Genomic DNA, 16,080 nt, shown 5'->3' on the forward strand with positions numbered 1-16,080 from the left:
GGCTTATTAAAGCATGTAAGATGGTACATAGAATCTCCAGGTGGCCCAGAGAATCAGGCTTGGATGCTACAACTGCCAATGACAATGCAGCCAAGAGGAATACCCAAACTTGAAATGTCACTTTTACCAGAAACGCTACTGTCCTGCTGCCCATCACAAGGTGCCTATGATGCTAGGAAATGGACCCTAGAAACTTCACCACACTTCCCCATAGCATCCAGAAGGCTTTGTCACTTAGCTTGCCAGAGGATTCAAGCCTCTCATATGTGACTGCTACATTGTATTACTCAATTCTGCTTCTAAATGTCATGTAGGTAAAACAGCTTGTTGTGATTTAGGTACTAAATGAAAGCCTTTCTGCAACAGAGTCTGGAAAATGAAATTTAGAGTTGTTTAACTTTTGTAGTACAAGTGGGTAATCCAGAAAGCAGAATGGATGTTGAAAGATCCAGTATACCATATCTGTCTTAAAATAAATGAAAAAAAACATTGGTTTTGGTAATGCATTCAAAGCGAAATGAATGATGAAGAAAAATTCCGGGGCTCCAAAGTGTGTTGTGGTACATGGTCACTATGGTCCAATTTTAATCTCCTTATTGGTAACTGCATATATGATTGGTGGATTGTAGTGCTCCACAGCAACCTTTCCTGAGTCCATGACCTTGTCATCCAGAAGTAGATACTGAGAATATTATTTGAATGCTAGTAATTTAGGGAGGTGATGCCAGAAATACTGCTATTGAGAAAGTAAAGAAAAGCTTCCAATAAAGAGTACATTATCAGATGAAGAGCTTTGGGAACGTAGGTTGTCTATGTTACTGTGGGTAAATTGCTATGAAATCATGACAGATCTAGTATGTTCCATTTAAATACCATGGTAACCAGAAAGAAAATATATGAAAAGTATGTTCAGAAGTATATGAAAAGGGATTCTAAATTGTTCACTACAAAACATCAACTAAATACAAAAATAGGGAGAAATGAAAGAATTATAGAGGAAAAGGTCTAAGACTTCCAAAGAAAAAACAAACAAACAAGCAAAAAAAAACCAAAGCACAAAATGAAAGAAGAAATCCCAATATTATCAGTATTTACTTTAAATGTAAATGGCTTAAATTCTTCAAAGTTAGATTCTGCCAGAATGGATTTTTGAGGGCATAATCTATCTATATGCTGCTGTTTACAAAAGACCCACCTTAATTCCAAAGATGTATGTAGATTGAAAGTGAAAGGATGGAAAAAATATTCCATGCAAATAGTAACCAAAAGAGAACAAGGATGTCTATACAAATATCAGACAAAATAGACTATAAATCAAAAACTGTTAAAAGGGAAAAAGAAGGACACACTATATTAAAAAAAAAGTCAATACATCAAGAAGATATAACAATTATGAATATATATGCACCTAACAGAGTCCACAAATATGTGAAGCAAAATTGACAGACTTGAAGGGAGAAAAAGATGGTTCTGCATTAATCCTAGGAGACTTCAATACACCGCTTTCAATAATGGATAGGTCATCAAGGGAGATGATCAACAAGGGAATAGAAGACTTGAACAATACTATAAACTAGACCAACAGCAGCAGAATACACATTTTCTCAAGTGTACACAAATCATTCTCTAAGATACACCAAATGTTAGGTCACAAAACTAGTCTCAACAAATTTTGAAAGATTGAAATCATACAAATTATCTTCTCCAACCACAATGAGATGAAACTAAAAATCAATGACAGAGAGAAATGGAAAAACACAAATGTGTGGGAAATTAAATAATCATTGGGTCAAAGGTAAAATCAGAAGATTTTTGTATATGTATTGAGACAAATGAAAACAAAAACACAACATACCAAAACTTATGGAATGCAGGGAAGGCAGTACTCAGAGGGAAATTTGGAGCGGTAAATGCCTACATTAAAAAAAGAAGAAAAACTGCAAATCAGAAAACTAACCTCACACTTGGAGGAACTAAAAAAAGGAAAACAAAGCAAACTTAATGCAAGCAGTAGGAAGGAAATAACAAAGATTAGAATGGACACAAATGAAATAGCAAACAAAGAAAATAAGTGAAACCAAAAGTTGGTTCTTTGAAGAGAGCGATAATACTGAAAAACTTTTAGCTGAACTGACAAAAAAAGACAGACGATGCACATAATTGAAATCAGAAATGTTAGGGAGGTATATTAGTTAGGGTTCTCTAGAGAAACAGAATCAACAGGGAACACTTGCAAATATAAAATTTATAAAAGTGTCTCACGTGACCTCAGGAATGCAGAGCCCAAAATCCACAGGGCAGGCTGTGAAGCCAACGATTTGATAGAGGGTCTGGATGAACTCCACAGGAGAGGCTCACCAGCCAAAGCAGGAAGAGAGCCTGTCTCTTCTGAATCCTCCTTAAAAGGCTTCCAGTGATTAGATTGAGCGTTGCTCATTGCAGAAAACACTCCCCTTGGCTGGTTACAAATGAAATCAGCTGTGGATGCAGATGACGTGATCATGATCTAATTCTATGAAATGTCCTCATTGCAACAGACAGGCCAGCACTTGCCCAACTAGATAAACAGGCACCACCACTTGGCCAAGTTGACACATAAACCTGACCATGACAGGAGGGAACAACTACTGATGTTACCAAAATAAAAATGATCACAAGAGGGTACTATGAACAAAGGTGCACCAAAAAATTAGTTAACCTAGGTGAAATGGACAAATTTTTAGAAACCCACAAATTCTTAGAAACCCACAAACTCCTTACACTGACTCAAGAAGTAATAGAAGCTCTTAATAGACTATTGACAAGTAAAGAGATTGTGTCAGCAATCAAAAAACCTACCACCAGGCACTAGAGTAACTTTCCAGAAACCTAAAATGTCCGGATGGGTCCCTGGTCCAGATAAGTCTTGAAACCTAGCCCAGCCTCTCCAGAATATCAGATAGTTCCATCTCCCTACCCCATATTAGTGGAAGACCCTTCCAATATAAAATATATAGAATTGCCATAGCCCAAACAACCCTAAAGAGAGATAAGGAAAGATCAAAGGTGATGGTGGAATTATACATAGAAGATACGACTTTACAAATGAATATGAATGCTGAATCATTAAATTGATATCTCTTTTAGTCTCCAGTATTTTAGAGCAGTTAGAAGTAAAAACCTAAAATTATGAAATTGTAACCCATGTCAAAGTTTGAAATATGTTCTACAACTACTTGTGGTGCTATGCTTTGAAATTCATAGCTTTTTTGTATATATGATATTGTTCACAAAAAAAAGAAGGAAAAGAAAGTCGATTGTGATGATAAAAAAATATTTAAGCCCTCTAGCCTCCTAGATTCTGGAGGAGCTAGAGGAAAAATATGAAAGGATCATATGGTAGCCCATGACAAACTCTGGGATCTGTCCAGTAACCACTTGTTGAAGAATGCTTTGAAAATAATTGCTTTTTTATTTCTTTGCTTTGAACTATGTTATGTGATACAATAAAAAAAGTTAAAAAAAAAAAAAAAAAAAAACCCTTGTTTGAAAGCCCCAAGATGGGTTACTACCTGAATCTATGCTCTCCAAATTGCAGTTTTAAGACCCCCCAAAAAAGTTTTGTTGCTTTATTCCTAAAAATAAATAAATAAATAAACCACAACAAAAATTACCAACAAAGAGAAATCCCAGTTGAATGACTTTCCTAGTGAATTTTACAACACATTCAAAGACATATTATTACCAGTCCTCAAACTCTTCCAAAAACTAAAGAATAAGTAAATACTTCCTCACTCATTCTATGAGGCCAGCATCACCCTAATAAACAAAGCCAGTTAAAGATATCACAAAGAAAATTACAGATCAATTTTCCTTATCAACATAGATGCAAAAATTCTCAAAAAAATACTAGCAAACCAACTGCACATTAAATGTATTATACACCATGACCAAATGGTTTTTGAAATTTTTATTGAAGAAGTTTTGGGTTTCCAGAACAGTCATGCATAAAATACAGGATTCCCAGGCACCTTCCCACCATCACCAGTTGCATTGGTGAGGAAAATTTGTTACAATTGATGATAGTACTTTTTTTATAATTCTATTTTTTAACAGTAATTATGTTTTGTTATAATTCATGAAAGGCTATTAAAGTAGTACCATTAACTATTGTCCCTTGTTTACATAGGGTTTTTTTGCCCCACGTTTCCAGCCTCTTTTTTTTCCCTCCCATCCTTGTCTTTATTTTATTACTTATCTACCCATACACAGGATACAGGTGATGTCAAGTCATAAGGTTTTTACAATAACAAGGTCACAAGATGAAAGCTAAACAGTTCAACAATCATTATCAAAGATCAAGACTACAGGATTACAGTTCAACAATGTCAGGTATTTCCTTCTGGCTATTCTTTTTTTTTTTTTTTAAACATTTTTTATTATTAAATAGCAATATATACAAAAAGGCAATAAATTTCAAAACACATTGCAACAAGTAGTTATGGAACAGATATCAGAATTTTGGTATGGAATTCTGTTCCACAATTTTAGGTTTTTCCTTCTAGCTGATTCAAGACACTGGAGACTAAAAGAAATATCAATATAATGATTCAGCAGTTATACTCATTTGTTAAATCCTAATCCTCTCTGTTATAACTCCTCCTTCTTCTTTGATCCTTCTCCCAATCTTAAAGGGTTTTGGGGCTCTGTCATTATAACTCTTTCATGTTGGACAGGGGTGTCACTATGGGATAGAGGGATGGAGCTAGTTGATGGTCTTGGTGATGCTGGCCCCTGTGGGTTTCAGGATTTATCTGGCCCAGGAATCCAACTGGAGGTTTTAGTTTTCTGTAAAGTAATCTTTAGTATGCAAAACTTTTGTAGAGTCTCAGATAGAGCCCTTAGGTATTCCTTAGGGTTAACAGAAATTGTTTTGCTTGGAGTTTGGCAAACCATGGTAATTAGCAATATCTAACTAAAGCTTGCCTAAGAGTAGCCTCCAGAATAGCCTCCCGATTCTATTTGAACTCTCTTAGCCACTGATACCTTATTTTGTTACATTTCTTTCCCCCCCTTTTGGTCAGGAAGGTGTTGTCAATCCCACAGTGCCAGGGCAAGGCCCATCCCTGGAAGTCATGTCCCATGTTGCCAGGGAGACTTTCACCCCTGGGTGTCATATCTCACCTAGTGGCAAGGATAGTGATTTTCCTTGCAGAGTTGGGCTTAGAGAGACAGAGGCCACATCTGACCCACAAAAATGTTCTCTGGAAGTAACTGTTAGGCATAAATATAGGTAGGCTTATGTTCTCCACTACAAAAATAAGCTTCACAAAAGCAAAGCCTCAAGATCAAGGGCTTGGAATTTCTAAGGATCATGTTTGTGAGTCAGGATTCCCAATCCAGAGACAATGGCTCCGAGGGAATGAAACCTGAAGGCGTCATCAAGAGTAACTGGAATGAGATCGTTGACAGCTTTGATGAAATGAATCTCTCAGAGTCCCTTCTTCGTGGCATTTACACTTATGGTTTTGAGAAGCCCTCTGCCATCCAGCAGCAAGTCATTCTTTCTTGTGTCAAGAGTTATGATGTGATCTCTCAAGTCTAATCTGGGGCTGGGAAAACAGCCAGTTTTGCGCTATCGTTTCTGCAACAGATCAAATTGAATCTAAAGACAACCCAGGCCTTGGTCCTGGATCCCCCTTGGGAACTGGGTCAGCAGATACAGAAGGTGGAAATGGCATTAGGAGATTACATGGGTACCTCTCACCACGCCTGCATTGGGGGCACCAACGTGTGTACTGAGGTTCAGAAGCTGCAGATGGAGGCTCCCCCTATCATTGTGGGTACTCCAGGCTGTGTTTGCTGTGCTTAATCAGAGTCACTTGTCTCACAAATACATCAAAATGTTTGTACTGGAGGAAGCTGATGAAATTTTGAGACTTGGATTCAAAGACCAGATCTATGATCTATTCCAAAAACTCAACAGCTATACCCAGGTGGTTTTGTTGTCAGCTACAATGCCTTCCGATGTGCTTGAGGTAACTAAGAAGTTCATGAGGTACCCCATTTGGATTCTTGTCCAGAAGGAAGAGTTGACACTGAAGGGTATCTGCCAATTCTACATCAATATGGAACAAGAGGAGTGGAAGCTGGACACACTGTGTGACTTGTATGAAACCTTGACCATCACCCAGGCAGTCATTTTTATCAATACGTGAAGGCAGGTTGAATGGCTCACTGAGAAGATGCATGCCCAAGACTTCACCATCTCTGTCATGCATGGTGATATGGATGAAGAGGAACAAGATGTGATTATGAGGGTGTTCCGTTCTAGTTCTAGCAAAGTATTGATTACGACTGACCTGTCAGTCAGATGCACTGGTGTGCAGCAGGTCTCTTTAGTCATCAACTAAGACCTTCCCACCAACGAGGAAAACTATATCCACAGAATTGGTCGTGGTGGATGTTTTGGCCATAAGGGTGTGACTATTAACATGGTAACAGAAGAAGACAAGAGGACTCTTTGAGAAATTGAGATCTTCTACAGCACCTCCATTGAGGAGATGCCCCTCAATGTTGCTGACCTCATCTGAGGGGCTTTCGTGTTACCCAACCCCAGCAATGCTTCATTCCTGGGGAGCTGAGGAGGAGCAGGAGCAGAGAGGGATGGACAAAATAAACCTCTCTTCCTATCATCTCATATAGTAGGTAAAGTTCTAAGATACAGACAATATCATCCTCAACCCTGTATTCTTTTTTTTTCCCAAGGTATTTAATATATATTACTTTACTGAGTACTTAAAATGTCAGTGAGACAGAATAGGCATTTTACCTGCAAAGTGTTGCAGGGACTTATCCAAAATCCAGAATGCACCTGTATTCTGATTCACCTTAGTCCCGACCCAATCGGTTTTGTTCTTATTTCAAATTAAAGTCTGATCTCTTTTTCCATTTCTTTAACAGCTATTGTATGTAGCAATGCTGACTTTCAGAGCTGCAGAACTCCAACTCTGAGTGTTAGGTGTCACACAGGTAGCAAAAGTTCCAGAGAGATACCAGGTTATATATATATATAGCACAGCATCTCAAAATCTATAAATAACATTAACAGCTCTGGACTAAATATGACTGCAATGAGAACTTACAATCTGGCCCCAATTTTCTTACTGGTATTTTCTAAAAGAGACCATACAATACTTGTTCTTTTGTTTTTTACTTATTTTGCGCCACATAATGTCTGCAAGTTTCATTCACATTGTTGCATGTCTCATGACTTCATTCCTTTCTGTAGCCACACAATATTCCATTATATGTATATGTGTTAGTCTAGGGTTCTCTAAAGAAACAGAATCAACTGGAGAAATCTGTAAATATGAAATTTATAAAAGTGTCTCACACAATTATGGGATTGGAAAAGTCCAAGATCCTTATGGCAGGCTTTGAAGCTGGCATCTCTGATGAAGGGACTGGATGAACTCCACAGAAGGGGCCGGCTGGCTGAAGAAGCAGCAAAAGGGTCTTTCTTTTTCCTTAAAAGCCTTGAACTGATTGGATTATCTCATTGTGGGAGGCATGCCTTAGTTGATCAAGATGTAATCAGCAACAGATGCAATCAACTAACTGATAACTTAACAAACAGCCTTCCAGTTTATCAACCAGCCATGAAATATCCTTGTAGCAACCATCAGGCCAGTGCTTGCCTGACCAAACAACCAGGTATAATCATTTGGCCAAATTGACACCAGAACCTAACCATCACAGTATAAAACACAGTTCGCCATTTTCCCTCTCAGGCAACATATCATTCAGCCACCACCATCCATTGGGCATCATGTATAATGTCCAAAGTCAACAATCTATTTCTCCCATAATCCTCACTTAGTTGTACAATCATCAACGCTCTCATTTTTAGACAATTTTCATTGGTCCAAAGAGGAAAATAACCAATAAACACACCCTTACTGAATAGAAAGTCCAAGCCTCTGCTTAACTCTTGTCCTTCCTCCCTCCCCAATTATTTACCCCTGGCATTACTGTGGCACTGCTGATGTCTTCCTCTTAAATATAGACCATATCATGCAATCATAGTTTTCCCCCATATCCCTGTGCTGGTTTGAAAATATTATCTGCCCCAGAAAAGCCATGTTTTAATCCTTATTTGGTCTTGTGGGGGCAGTCATTTCTTTTAATCCTTATTCAATACTATAGGTTGGAATTTTGATTAGATTATCTCCACAGAGATGTGATGTGCCCAATTTTGATTAGATGGAAATGAGACTTCAGCCACTCCAGGTGGGTCTTGATTAGTTTATTGGAATCCTTTAAAAGAGGAAACATTTTGGAGAGAGTCAGAAACGATGGAGCCAATAGAAACTTCAGAGCAGAACTGATACAAATGCCGACACTTGGAGAACAGAGACACAGATGTTTGGAGCCCAGCAGACATTGCCATGAGATGTTACAAGCCAGAACCTGGACAAAGCCAAGGGAAGCTGAGAGATGAAGCAAAGTGAGGAACCCCCACAGGAACAGGGGCTGAAAGCAGCAGAGCCCAGGAGCAAGGGACCAGCAGATGCCAGCCACATGACTACCCAGCTGTCAGAAGTGCTCTTGATTCATCAGTCTTCCTTGAGTTAAGGTTTCTTTCCCTGGATACCTTATTTGGACATTTTTATAGGCTTAGAACTGTAAACTTATAACTTATTAAATTCCCCTTTTTAAAGGCCATTCCAGTTCTGGTATATAGCATTCAGGCAGCTTGCAAAGTAACACACCCCTCTATTATTTACTCTTTGTACAAGATTCATACTTCTGAAGTAGTTCATGCAAGAACTTATTTATATTTGTAGTGCTAATTGGTAAGATATACATGGCTCTATTCAATCCGCTTTCAATCATGTTCACCTTCAATATGGAAATATTGCTTATAAACCCACTAATGAACTGCCTTGATTTCTATCCATTCCTTTAAATTTAAATTAAAGCTCATTAGCTATCTGTTTACCCATCTCTAGCTTCTGTGTATCTCTAGGTGCCCTATATTCTATATTGTAAGACTCTGAGTTTGCCTTTACCAAGGTCATAATAGCGAAATCATACAGTATCTGTCTTTTCATATCTGGCTTATTTCACTCAGCATGATGTCTTCAGGATTCATCCACATTGTCATATGCCTCAGGACATCATTTCATCTTACTGTTGTATAATATTCCAATCATATGTATATAGCACATTTTGTTTATCCACTCATCTTTTGATGGGCATTGAACTGTTTCCATCTTTTGGTAATTGTGAATAATGCTATAGTGAACATCAATGTGCAAGTGTCTGTGTCACTGTTTCAGCTCTTCTGGGTGTATACTGAGTAGTAGTATTGTCAGGTTGTAGGGCAACTCAATATTTAGTTTTCTGAGGAACCACCAGACTGTCTTCCATAGCAGCTATACCATTATACATTCCCACCAGCAATGCATAAGTGTCCCAATTTCTCCACATTTTCTCTGACATTTGTAGTTTCCTATTTGTTTAATAGCAGCCATTCTTATAGGTGTGAGGTGATAACTCTTTGTGGTCTTGATCTGCATTTCCCTTATAGCTAATGAAAATGAGCATCTCTTCATGTGCTTTTAGCTATCTGTACTTGCTCTTTTGAAAAATATCTATTCATATCTTTAGTTCATTTTATAATTGGACTGTTTGTTCTTTTGTTGTTGAGTTGTATGATTTCTTTATGTATTCAGGATATCAAACCTTTATTCAATATGTGATTTCCAAATATTTTCTCCTAGTGAGTTGGCTGCTTTCTCACCTCTTTGACTAAGTCCTTTGAGGCACAGAACCATTTGATTTTGAGGAATTCCCATTTAGCTATTTTTTTCTTTCATTGCTTGTGCTTTGGGTGTAAAGTTTAAGAGGCTACCTCTTATTACAAGGTCTTGAAGACGTTTCCCTATATTTTCTTCTAAGAATTTTATGGTACATGCTCTTATATTTAGTGTTTGATCCACTTTGAGTTAATTTTAATATAAGGTATAAAGTAAGGTTCTTCATTCATTCCTTTGGCTATTGATATCTAGCTCTCCCATGCCCGTTTATTGAAAAGACTATTCTATCCTAGTTCAGTGGATTTGGCAGTCTTGTCAAAGATCAATTGCCTGTGGATATGGTGGTATTTCTGTACTCTTGATTCAATTCCATTGGTCAACACTTCTCTCTTTGTGCCAGTACCATGCTGTTTTGACCACTGTGGCTTTGTAATAAGCTTTAAAATTAGGAAGTACTATTCCTTCCATGTCATTTTTCTTTCTTAGGATATTTTTAACTATTAGAGGTCTCTTTCCCTTTATTAATCAAAATAAATTTGATAACTAACTTTTCCAAGTCTTCAAATAGGTTGTTGAAATTTTAATTGGTACTGTGTTGAATCTGTAGATCAATTTGGGTAGAACTGACATCTTAACTAGATTTAACCATCCTATTTATGAGCAGGGCATGTCTTTCCACCTATTTAGATCATCCTTGACTTCTTTTAGCAATGTTTTATAGTTTTCTGTGTACAAGTCCTTTACATCCCTGGTTAAGTTTATTCCCAGATACTTGATTCTTTTCGTTGTTATTTTAAATGGAGTTTTTTCCTTCATTGTCTCCTCAAGTCATTGCCTGTACATAGAAACATTACCGATTTTTGCACATTGATCTTGAATCCTAACACTTTCTAATTCTAATTCCATTCTAATACACTAGAAACTAAAAAGAAATATTCAGTAGTCATAATAATTTATTAAATCCTAACTTCTCTGTTACAACGCCTCCATCTCATTTGATCAGTCTCTCAATCTTCAGGAATATCTGAGCAATGACCATTCTAACTTTTCCTGTTGAAAAGGGGTATCAACATTATGGGGTAGAAGGATGAAACTGGTTGATGTTCTTGGAGAGAGTGGTGCCTCTGGGTTTCAGAGCTTATTTAGCATAGGAGCCATCTGGAGGCTTTAAGTTTCTGAAAAAAAAAAAACTTAATAGGCAAAACTTTTGTAGAGTCTAGACAGAGCCCAGAGTATTCTTTGAGGTTTTCAGGAACACTGTTGGTTGGAGCTTGGCATACTGTGGCAATTTGCAATATCTGGCTGAAACTTGCATAAGCATGACCTACTGAATGACCTCTCAACTCTATTTGAAATCTCTTAGCCAGTGAAACTTTATTTTGTTTCATTTTTTTTCCCCCTTTTGGTCAAGAAGGCACTGTCAATTCCACAATGCCAAGACCAGGCTTGTCCCTGGGAGCCATGTCCCATGTTTCCAAGGAGAAATGTCCCAGGTTGGGGGGAGGGTAGTGAATTTATATGCAGAGTTTGGCTCAGAGAGAGGCCATATCTGAGCAACAAAAGAGGTTCTCTGGCGGTGACTCTTAGGCATCATTATAAGTAGGTTTAGCTTTGCCATCACAGATTAATTTCAAAAGGACAAGCCTCAAGATTGAGGGCATGGCTTATTAAATTTGTAGTCCCTGATGCTTGGGAGAATATCAGGAATTCTCCAGGTGGGGAAATTTAGTAGTTCCACATTTTTTATCCAGTCCCTCAAAGGACTTTGCAAATACTTTTTTATTGTCTGCCCCAAATAATCAGGAATGTATTGGGGTATAGTACAATAACCTGTACAGAATAATAATTCTGTACCGAATTCCTTATTCTAGGTTCCATGTAATTGGGTTCTTTGAATAAACTGACCAGCCAGGTTAAATCAGATAGTGTGCTACATAGAATTCAAATTTTGGACAAAATAAATATCTCTTTCTTGATCTCACACAGAAGCTGAAGTTTTTAATATCATCCTTTACCTTGTATTCTGATTTACCTTAGCCCTAACCAGATCAGCCTCATTCATATCTCTAATTGAAATCTGATCTCCTTTTCTTAATACTTGCTATATGAAGTAATGCTGACTTTCAGAACTGTAGACCTCCAATTCTGAGTCTCAGGTGTTACACAGATACCCAAAGTTCCAGGGAACTACCAAGTTGTAAACAAAGAGCTCAGCATCTCAGAATTTAGACATAACATTAAAATCCAGGAATAAATGTGACTACTGTAAGCAAGAGCTTACAATCTAGGAAACTTTACAGTGAGCCTTAATGGTCATCCTGTATTACTTAATCATCAATTGCCTAATCTCTGCCCACTTTCTATCTCCTTATAACCTATGCACTCGAATTTAATTCTCAGAGTTTGCTCATTTTTAGTGAGTTTATATTAGTGAGACCATACAATATTTGTCCTTTCATTTCTGCCCAAGGTTTTTTTATCCCATGAATGCAAAGGTGATTCACCAAAAGAAAATCAATTGATATAATATACCATAGTAGAACGAAGGAAAAAAAACACATAACCATCTCAATGAATGCAAAAAAAAAAAAAAGGCACTTGACAAAAATCAGTACCCTCTCAGGGTGAAAATACTCAGATAACTAGGAATATAAAGGAAGTTCTGCAACATGATAAAGCACATATATGAAAACCCACAGTTAACATTAAACTCAATGGTGAAACACTGAAAACTGTTCCTCTAAAATCTGGAACAAGGCAAGGATGCCTTCTTCCATCACTGCTATCCAACATTGTAGTGGAAGTCCTGGCCAGAGCAATTAAATAAGAAAAATTAAAATGAAGGGCGTTCATGGTTGACCAAAAGGGGGAAAAGACATGCAGCAAAATAAGGTTTCAGTGGCTAAGAGATTTCAAATAGAGTCAAGAGGTCATTCTGGAGGTTACTCTTATACAGGTTTCAGCCAGATATTACAAATTTCCATGGTGTGCCAAGCTCCAATCAACAACATTCCTGCAAACCCTAAAGAAAACCCAGGGCTCTATCTAAGACTCTATAAATGTTTTACTTCTCAAGTTTATTTTTCAGAAACTTAAACTCTCCAGATTGTTCCTATGCTAGATAAGCCCTGAAACTCAGAGGTACCAGTCGCTCCTAGAACATCAGCCAGTTGCATTTCCCTACCCCAGAATGCTGAAAGTCCTTTTTAACATGAAGAAGTTAGAATGAACATTGTCCAAATAACCCTAAAGACTGAGAAAATGACCAAAGGAGAGGATGGAGTTTTTAACAGAGAAGTTAGAATTTAAGAAATGATTATGACCACTGAATCATTATATAGGTATTATTTTTTAGTTTCTAGTGCATTCAAATAGCCAGCAAGAAATACCTGAAATTGTAGAACTGTAACCCATACTATACTTTGAAATTTGCTCTATAACTACTTGTTAAGCTGTACTTTGAAATTTATTACTGTATATATGTTCCATTTCACAATAAAAAATGTTAAAAGATAAAAATAAAATAAAGGGCATCCAAATTGAAGAGGAAGTAAAGCCATCGTTATTGCAAATGACATGATCCTATATATAGAATGGGTAAAAAGCTTGAATAGACATCTCTCTAAAAAGAATGGCTAAAGAGTATATGAAAAAAAAAGAGTATATGAAAAGATGATCAAAATCTTTTCAACTAGCTATTAGGTAAATGCAAATCAAAATCACAGTGAGAAATCATTTCATACCTATTAGAATTTCACACCATTAGAATGGCTACTATTACAAAAAAAGAGAAAAGAAAATCACAAGTTTTGAAGAGATGAGAGAGATAAGAACACTCATTCATTGCTGGTGAGAATGTGAATGGTGCATACTGTGAAAGACAGTTTAATAGTTCCTCCAGAAGTTAAGTGTAGAATAACCATGTGACCCAGCAATTGGGCTACAGGTATATACCCAAAAGAATTGACATCAGGGATATTATTTACAGCTGCCAAATGATGGAAGCAACCCAAGCGTTGGTCAGCCAGTGAATGGATACACAAAATGTGGTATATACATGCAATGGAATATTATATAGCTATAAAAAGGAATGAAGTCTTGATGCACATGACAACATGGATGAACAACAAAGACATTATGCTGATTGAAATAAGCCAGACACAAAGGACAAATATTGTATGCTGTCACTGATATGAACTAATTAGAATAAGCAAACTGATAGAGTTAGAATCAGAATATAAACTACCAGGGTATGGATTGGGGATAAAGAATGGGAAGTTGATGCTTAATTTGTGTATAGTTTCTCTTCATCTTGATTGCAATGTATTGTAAATGAATAGTGGTGATAGTAGCAAATTATTGTAAGTGTAATTAACAGCTTTGAATTCTATCTGTGAACATGGTTAAAGGGGGAAATTTTAGGTCATGTATGTTATTAGAATAAAAGTTAAAAAAATAAAACATAAGACGATATAACACAGTGAACCTTACTGTAGACGATGGACTACACTTTAAAGTACAAATATAAGAATGTTCTTTCATGGGTTATAACAAATATTTGACATTAGTACAAGGTAAACACCTTATAATAAGGTGATATACGAGGGAAAACACACCTAACGTAAACTATGGACAATAGTTAATTGTACTATTTTAATATTCTTTCATCATTTGTAACAAAGGTATCACACTAATGCAGTGTCAACAATAGGGGGGTATATGGGAATGCTGAATTTTTTACATGATTTTTCTGTAAATCTACAACTTCTCTAATTAAAAGATAATAATAGGACACATTTCACAGGCCTGTGTATTAACTGTTTTAAATCAGGTAATCCATGTAAATTGCTTCACACAATGCCTAAAAGATAGTATCACTCAACTAATGCTATTACTGTTAAAAAAAATAATAGTAATTTATATGGGTGCTGCAATGGTGGGTCAGTGGCAGAATCTTGCCTGCCATGCCAGAGACCCAGATTCGCTTCCCAGTGCCTGCCCATGCCAAAAAAAAAAAGAACATTATATAGTACTATCATCAATTATAACAAATGTTCCACACCAAGCAAGATGGTGGGGGTGGGTGGGAGGGTATGTGAATCCTGTATTTATGCATGATTGCTCTGTAAACCCACACCTTATTCTAATAAAAATTTTAAAAATAAAAATAATGTTTCTCCATACCAGCAATGAATAATTTGAATAGGAAATCTGGAAACTATTCCATTTACAACAGCAACAAAAAGAATAAAATATCTAGGAATGAGTTTAACCAAGGATGTAAAGGACTTATTATAAATCATTGCTGATAGAAGTAAAAAAAAGTTTAAAGGTAGATACCCCCACGTTCATGTATCAGAAGCTTAGTACTATTAAGATGTCAATACTACTGGGTTTCTTTCTTTGATTTTCACATTTTAAATAAAGCCACAGTCATTTATACAAAAAAAAAAAGTCAATACTACCCAAAGCAATTTATATATTCAACACAGTCCCAATCAAAATTCCAACAGCCTTCTTTGCAGAAATGTAAAGCCAATAATCTAATTCATATAGAAGGACAAGGAGTCCTGAAGAGCCAAAATTATCTTTAAAAAGAACAAAGTTGGAGCACTCACATTACTGATTTCAAAACTTACTCCAAAGCTAAAATAATCAAAACAGTGCAAGTCTGGCACAAAACAGACATATAGTTCAATGGAATAGAATTGAGAGTTCAGAAATAAACCCACAAATGGATGGGCAATTGACTTTCAACAAGGAAGTCAAGTCCACTTACTGGAGAAAAAAGAGTCTTTTCAACAGGTAGTTTTGGAAAGGTGGATATCCACATGCAAAAGAATGAAAATGGATTCCTACTTGACACCATCATACAAAAATTAAGCCACAATGGATCAATGGCCTAAATATAAAAGCTAAAACTACAGAATTTTTGTAAGAAAACATCTTCAAAATCTTGTTTTAGACAATATATACTTAGACTTTACACAAAAGCATGAGCAACAACAAAAAATGGATAAAAGTGGACTGCATCAAAATTAAAAACTGTGCAGCAAAAGACATTATCAGGAAAGTGTACACAACACTCTACAGAATGGGAGAACATATCTGGAAACCATATATCTGTTAAGAGTTTAATATCCAGAATATATGAAGAACTCCTACAACTCAACAACAAAAAGGCAAAAAAGAAAAATTTTTTTTAATGGGAAAAGGACTTAAATAAGACATTTCTCCAAAGAAAATGTACAACTGCCATCTTTTCTTGACTTCAGTC

At 36.5% G+C, this 16,080-nt stretch overlaps 1 pseudogene; it reads left to right on the forward strand.

The window, feature by feature from the left end:
• Positions 1–5,353: 5,353 nt before the first annotated feature.
• Positions 5,354–6,572, forward strand: LOC143679575 (eukaryotic initiation factor 4A-I pseudogene; annotated as a pseudogene).
• The last annotated feature ends 9,508 nt before the right edge of the window (positions 6,573–16,080 follow it).

This window comes from Tamandua tetradactyla, chromosome 4 (assembly GCF_023851605.1).
Source record: "Tamandua tetradactyla isolate mTamTet1 chromosome 4, mTamTet1.pri, whole genome shotgun sequence".
NCBI lineage: Eukaryota > Metazoa > Chordata > Mammalia > Pilosa > Myrmecophagidae > Tamandua > Tamandua tetradactyla.